Source organism: Nicotiana tabacum, chromosome 8, assembly GCF_000715075.1.
Source record: "Nicotiana tabacum cultivar K326 chromosome 8, ASM71507v2, whole genome shotgun sequence".
NCBI lineage: Eukaryota > Viridiplantae > Streptophyta > Magnoliopsida > Solanales > Solanaceae > Nicotiana > Nicotiana tabacum.
Window position 1 is genome coordinate 200,240,919 of NC_134087.1, and position 8,045 is coordinate 200,248,963.

Sequence of the window (8,045 nt, forward strand, 5' to 3'; positions counted from 1 at the left end):
GGGGTGGTAACAACAGTCAAGGTGGGTGGAACAAGGAAAATCAAGGAAACTAGGGGCAAGGCTTTCAAAGACCCCAATGTACCAACAACCGAACAATCCTCCCCCATTTCCATCCCAAGGTCCTAGTTCTTCTAACTCTGATATGGGAAGAATTGAAATGATGTTCGAACAGATGATGAATAAGAATACAGATTCTGATGCTCAGTTGTCTTCCCACAATACCTCAATTAGAAATTTGGAGGTTCAGTTAGGCCAAATCTCACAGTCCTATAATACTCGCCCTAAGGGGGCTCTACCAAGTGATACAGTTGTCACACCTCCTTTTTGCGCGCCCCGCCCCGAAGGGTTAGATGCACGGGTGGAGTTTTTCCAATTTAAGTGACAATATTCGAAATGAGATTATTTATTTAATTCAGAGTCGCCACTTGGGAAAGGTTTGGCTTTTGGTGTCCCAAGTCACCGGTTTATCTTGAATCCCAAATCGAGGAAATTTGCGACTTTTCCAAATGAAGTCTGCGAACCAGAAATTCTAAGTAAGGAATTCTGTTGACCCGAGGGAAGGTGTTAGGCACCCTCGAATCTCGTGGTTCTAGCACAGTCGCTTAAATTGTTATAATGACTAAATATCTGATTTAAATACAGGTTGTGACTTATGTGCTTTTATTAAGTTTAAACCGCTTTTATTATTATCATTTATTTTATAGAATTACAACGTCGTGAAAATGCATCTCGAACCACGTCATAATCAATGCACCCGTAGTTGTTAACACATTTTGACTTCGTTGGGACTTGGACTTGGGTCACATCAATGTGCACCCGATTTTTAAGAATATAATTTACTAAAGTCGCGCCTAAAGAATCTAAACGCGTTATTATCTTTGTAGAAGGCCATGAAATTTATTAAATGGCCTATCTTGAATTCTAAATAATTACCATGGTTATTTATTGAGGGCCCCGCAATTTTGCATCTTTATTTGGCGAGGCTCATCTCTATTTTAGAAAAGGATATCCTAAAATGGCTACATTTCTAATGCATTTGTCTCTAAAACTAGAAGAAAAGGTACATGCTAATTCAATTATAGGCTTTGGCCTAATCCGGATTTTTGTCAGTTTCTGATTAACTACTTATAAAGTAAAAACGTCATGCCTTGCGAGGATGTTTCAGTCGAACAAAAAGACTACATATGAGATTGATGAAATGCAATACCTAATCCGAACATTTTTTGAGTTGAACTTAACTGAACTTATTTGGCCTAGATTAAAGGATAACTGGCAAGTAAAATACTTTAGTTTGGCAAGGAATCATGTACGAGCTAAATGAAATACAACACTTAATCCGAACACTTCTCGAGTTGAACTTAACTAAACTTGTGTGGACTAGTCTTAACTAAACAAAAACCAAATGAAACAAGAACAGTATTGTATAAGGCCGAAATATACATGCCCCTACTGACAAACAACTACAGAGTTAAAATACAACAGGGTAAACTCAGTCAAATATCAATACATACTTTCGAACTGTTGAATCACAAACTAAATCAATTTTCACAGGCCTGTTAATGTACTATGAATATTACAACAAATACTTGAACTTCTTCAACCTTTTTTCATTTCATGCTTTCCAACTGTTTTAATTACATCAATATGGGACTTGAAATGTGTACCTGGAAATGCTGAAAATGCAAAGGAGAAGAAGAAGAAGATGTGGAAATCAACAGCAGAAAGAAGCAGGACTAGTAATAGCAGCAGGACAGGGCAGCAACAATAGTGAGCAGAATAGCAACAGCAATCAGAACAGCACAAAAGAAAAGGATTCTGATGCGAGGTGGAACTAGAGTTGAAGGAAAAAAACAGCCAAACAAAATAGCACACAGTGTGATGGCAACAATGCTCCAGACAATCCAATTCTGGAATATACCAAATGCCACAAAACACTAACAATAATCTCGATTGAATTTTAGGAGGAGCAACACTGCCTAATGTATTGACAATAGATGAAGTTCAGACAAACGAACCAAATTTCTGATTTCCTAATCTGTTTTATCTCTTACTTGCTCTCTTTCTATTTCTGTAAACTCTCTCTTTTTCTTTTCTATTCTCACAGTGTAAGTATATTCTTTTTTTATCTCCTAGGTTCTCCTAATTCTGTCTCTCCTCCTCAGTCAGATGCCTGCCCCTTTTATATGCCTTCCTTAAACCTTTAACAGCCTGTTTTTTTAGAGTATCCCAGTACCCTCCCATGTGCCTTTAACCTTTTTTCAGTTCCACTTTAGTTAATTAAGTATTAAACCCCATTCACATTCCCTGGCAGATTCAACTTTTTCATTTTATTATCTAAAAGCAAGTATGGGCAGTAGAATATATCTGACAGCATATGCTGTCAACCCATTTTGAAATTGAAAACCCTTTTATACAGGAAAACAGGCTGTGCACAATGCACATGCTGTGCACAAGTGCACATGCCACCAACTCAGATTTCGGTTACAGACCAAACCTTAGGTTTCTGAAACCATATTCACGACTATAAGTAACAGGGCTTGGTTCTTAATTGATTCAGGCAAATGTTCAACAGAGGCAAGTTGATTTGTTATTGTTCGGACAGTTGAAACTAATTGACGACACATGTCGACTCGACTATATTAGCATTAACATACACAATCGTAGCCAAAAATCAAACATTTAAATAGTATCGATACATGGTTTGAATTATACTGACTAACAGAAATGCACTCGAGGAGTTAACTAGTCAGTCCAAACTCGGAACACAACCAATACACATGCCTTATCAGAATAGGAGGGGGGGATTTAGACAAACACAGAGGTTTAAGTAAAGTGGACAAACAAAAGTTGATAAAATCAAAACAAATATGAACAGACTTTTTAAACAATCACACGGACTAAAACAATAAAGGAAAGAAAGCAGACTTACCTTAAAACTTGAAAAGTTTAACAGTTTGAACTCGGATTTGGACAAACTTTTCTTAAGGCTGAATGGACTTTAATCGAAGTGTTTCTCAGATGAGAAACACTTTGATTGAAGTCCATTAGACCTTAATCTCTTCGGTTGAACCGGTATGAACCAGTGACGAAGGGCACAAAACTTTCAAACTTAGATCTGGGATTCAGGCTTCCCTGATCAGATTCGGACCAAACCAAGTATGGTTTGGTCACGAGGGGGGTCTGGGGAGTGTCTGGTATGAATTTGGAGCAGATCGGTGTAGATTAGGTTCCGACTCGAATCTTCAAATGAAGATTCGAGAAGGTGGGATAAGATTCGAAGCATGGGGTTGGTAGATTTGGGTTCAGGATGGCATGGGGGTTCTATGGTGTTCAGGGGAAGGTCACCGGCGTTCATGCCGCCGGTTTTCATGGTGGGGGATACAAGGGCGGCTCTAGGGTTTGAAGGGGATGAGGTTGAAGACGAAGGCTGGGGTTCGGATAGGGGGCAGGGTAGGATTATGGCCTTATATAGTTAATGGGTGGATTGATCTCGACCGTTAGATCAATCTAGATCTACGGTCTGGATCTGATAGCTTAAGTGGAACGGTGTCGTTTCAAGGGTAAAGGGTTGGGGTCGGTCCGGGTAAGATGGGTCGGGTTTATTGATGGGTTATGGGGAATTGATCTTGGCCGTTGATCACTCTGAGATCAACGGCCCAGATCAGGCACGACTCAAACGACGTCGTTTGGACGTCCTGGGCATCAGGTGGCCTGGACCGGGCAGGCCTGGGTCTTGGGCTGTTTGTTTGGGCCAATTTTGTTAAAATTGGCCCAAGTCCGGAAGGGAAGGGGTCTTTTCTTTTTTTTTTATTTATTTCCTTTTCCTTATTTATTTTAAAACAAAACTAAGCCAAAAATCAAATTAAAATTAAATACACACTCAATACAATTATTTGCACACACACTAAAATATTTCACAACAGGTAAAATCAAACAAATCAAAATCACGGACGAAGATGCCTATTTATGATTTCTTTTTTTAACGACCGGATTACGGTTCGAATTACGCCTGACACACACATTTTGTATTTTAAATAAATAAATAAGAAAAAATAAAAATGGGTAAAAGTCACAAATAAATCAACAAGGTGCCGCACAGAAATCCAAAATTATACAGCAGGGCCAATTATTTTTTTTTTATTTCTTTTTGGAGCGATTGTCGTGCGAAACAAAAAATCACGTGCTCACAGCTGCCCCTCTTTGTTCGAAAACACGAAGGGTTTTCGTGCAAAGATAAAGTGAGCGTGTATGAGCGATTTTTGCCTATAGACCACTCCGTATGAAGCATTTTTTTTTGAAAGATCTGACCGAATCTTGCTTCAAAGATTTCCTACATATCCTGGGCTAAACAGGAATCAGGTCAATGCAGTTCGGGAAGTTTTGGTAGCTGGGACTACCATGGGATTGCAATGCTTGCTGCTACTGCCGCTGCTGTTGTCACTGCTACGTTACTGACCGCCTTATTACAACCAAATGGAAATTTGAAAACTGAGCTAACTACTTGTGTATATGTCAGTTGCTAGTTACAAGATTCCTATCTATGATTCTTTTACGACTTGATCTTGGGTCTTAGCTGATTCTGCTTGCAGACTCCGATCTGAATCTTGATGCTTGCGAGTTGTGGTGACCTGTTTAATTTCTGGGATACTGAGTGAGGCGCGACTGGCAGGGTTCCGGACCTTAATTAAATGCTGGAGTCAATCCGCCTTCCATTTAATCCGAATCTTGGGACACCTATTTTTCTTCTTTGATTTTGAGTCGAGACTCATCTCGTGGGTCATTTCGATCCGTGTGGCTCGAGGTTAGACCTGCGGAAAAAAAACAAACAAACGAACGAAATTTTCTGCCCCAGTTTCACTAGGAAAATTTCGTTAATTATTCACCAGGAAGTTCATAAAATTGATGAAAGATGATATGCATGCTCAGTTCAGGGCTGGATCCCTAACACCGGCTAGCTGGGGAGAGGTTCGGTTTGGGGTTTAAAACCCTAACGCCGAACAAAGGAAGAATTCAGTTTAGGGTTTAAAACCCTAATGCTGATTGCATGGAAAAGCTCAGTTTAGAGTTTAAAACTCTAATGCTGGCTAAAAAGGAAAAAGTTCAGTTTAGGGTTTAAAATCCTAATGCCGACTAAAAGGAAAATTCAGTTTAGGGTTTTAAAACCCTAATGCTGATTGCATGGGAAAGCTCAGTTTAGGGTTTAAAAACTCTAATGCTGGCTGAAAAGGAAAAAGTTCAGTTTAGGGTTTAAAACCCTAATGCTGACTAAAAGGAAAATTCAGTTTAGGGTTTAAAACCCTAATGCTGATTGCATGGAAAAGCTCAGTTTAGAGTTTAAAACTCTAATGCTGGCTGAAAGGAAAAAGTTCAGTTTAGGGTTTAAAACCCTAATGCTGACTAAAGAAAAATTCAGTTTAGGGTTTAAAACCCTAATGCTGATTGCATGGGAAAACTCAGTTTAGAGTTTAAAACTCTAATGCTGGCTGGAAGAAAAAAGTTCAGTTTAGGGTTTAAAACCCTAATGCTGACTAAAAGGAAAATTCAGTTTAGGGTTTAAAACCCTAATGCTGATTGCATAGAAAAGCTCAGTTTAGAGTTTAAAACTCTAATGCTGGCTGAAAGGAAAAAGTTCAGTTTAGGGTTTAAAACCCTAATGCTGACTAAAAGGAAAATTCAGTTTAGGGTTTAAAACCCTAATGCTGATTGCATGGAAAAGCTCAGTTTAGAGTTTAAAACTCTAATGCTGGCTGAAAGGAAAAAGTTCAGTTTAGGGTTTAAAACCCTAATGCTGACCAAAAGGAAAATTCAGTTTAGGGTTTAAAACCCTAATGTTGATTGCATGGAAAAGCTCAGTTTAGAGTTTAAAACTCTAATGCTGGCTGAAAGGAAAAAGTTCAGTTTAGGGTTTAAAACCCTAATGCTGACCAAAAGGAAAATTCAGTTTAGGGTTTAAACCCTAATGCTGACTGCATGGAAAAGCTCAGTTTAGAGTTTAAAACTCTAATGCTGGCTGAAAGGAAAAAGTTCAGTTTAGGGTTTAAAACCCTAATGCTGACCAAAAGGAAAATTCAGTTTAGGGTTTAAAACCCTAATGCTGACTGCATGGAAAAGCTCAGTTTAGAGTTTAAAACTCTAATGCTGGCTGAAAAGAAAAAGTTCAGTTTAGGGTTTAAAACCCTAATGCTGACTAAAAGGAAAATTCAGTTTAGGGTTTAAAACCCTAATGCTGATTGCATGGAAAAGCTCAGTTTAGAGTTTAAAACTCTAATGCTGGCTGAAAGAAAAGAGTTCAGTTTAGGGTTTAAAACCCTAATGCTGACTGAAAGGAAAATTCAGTTTAGGGTTTAAAACCCTAATGCTGATTGCATGGAAAAGCTCAGTTTAGAGTTTAAAACTCTAATGCTGGCTGAAAGAAAAGAGTTCAGTTTAGGGTTTAAAACCCTAATGCTGACTGAAAGGAAAATTCAGTTTAGGGTTTAAAACCCTAATGCTGATTGCATGGAAAAGCTCAGTTTAGAGTTTAAAACTCTAATGCTGGCTGAAAGGGAAAAGTTCAGTTTAGGGTTTAAAACCCTAATGCTGACTAAAAGGAAAATTCAGTTTAGGGTTTAAAACCCTAATGCTGATTGCATGGAAAAACTCAGTTTAAAGTTTAAAACTCTAATGCTGGCTGAAAGGGAAAAATTTAGTTTAGGGTTTTAAAACCCTAATGCTGACCAAAAGGAAAATTCAGTTTAGGGTTTAAAACCCTAATGTTGATTGGCTGGGGATAAAGCTCGAGAATACTACACGATCTATTTTTGAGTTTTCTTGTTTTAATAGAAGATAAAAGAGAGTTTTTCGGGAACTTACCTTTTGAGTGAATTCCTTATTGCCAAAATGTCTCGTATACCCGTGTACCTTCTTCTTTGGGCGACACCTGCTTCTTGCATGGTTGTCTTGGATTAAAACCTGTTTCAACTTCTCAGACAAAGAACAATTGTTAGTTCGGAAATGACGGTCGGTTCGGTGACCTTGATCGTTCCCAATTGCTTCGTTGCGTCTTTACTTCTGTTGCAAAGTCCCGCCATTGATTTGATTCGAATGGCGAAACCTTTAGACTGCACAGGCTTGTATTTCCGGATTCTGTGATGACTTGCTTCGTAAGGAAGCTCTGTACAACAACGGAAGCTCTGTGGGGAATATTTTCAAAGTGGATTCTTTGTGTGGATTTTTTGTACAATGGGGCTGGGGATTTATTTCAAAAAATGAGTTTCCCAGGGTTTGTTGGGGTAAGCTTGTTGGGGAATATTTACAAAAGACTCGCTGGGGATGTGCTGATGAAATTCCAACGGGGATTTTTTTTATTTTTTTATACTGGGGAGACTTTGTGGGAGATTGTACAAAAGAGAAACTCTGTGGGGTTCTGTACAGGGGGAGACTCTGTGGGGATTTGTCCGAAGGTGGACTTGCTGGGGGAGATTTCAAGATTTCTCTCTTTTCTTTACTCCGGGACACCATCAAACGTCATGATTCATCATGCTTGGGCAATCATATCAATGAGATGAGGCGCTTTCCTTCATGAGACGGGATTCCGTGCAAACAAACCATGCCACCTGTCCTTTCCGGTGTGTCCTGAACTCGGGGTTAACATACAAAAAGATTCGAAAAGAAACAAAGAAAGGGGAAAATAAATCAGAAAAGGAACACCTTTCTCGAGACGAGGAAAACTTATCTGAGGAAGATAACGCTGGCTTTAAATGACATGACATGCTCTTTGGACTGGACGTCTGACCTTCTAAGAGCTTGCGTTTTCCTGAACCAGAACGGATCTGTGATTCCAAACTGGTGGCACTCTGCCGAAACTTCCTTGGGATGGAGTCATTCTTTTCGGCCAACAGCGCCCTTTTGCGGGTTTTCGTGGGCTGACCTCTCTCATTTCTCTTCCTGTCATCGCTTGATAGCACCCTTTGCGAGTTTTTACTAAACAAGCTCTCTCATTTTGGTTTCTCTAACTCCCGTCGCCTCGTGGTGCCCGAAGGTCTTCACCGTCGAGACTCTCTCAT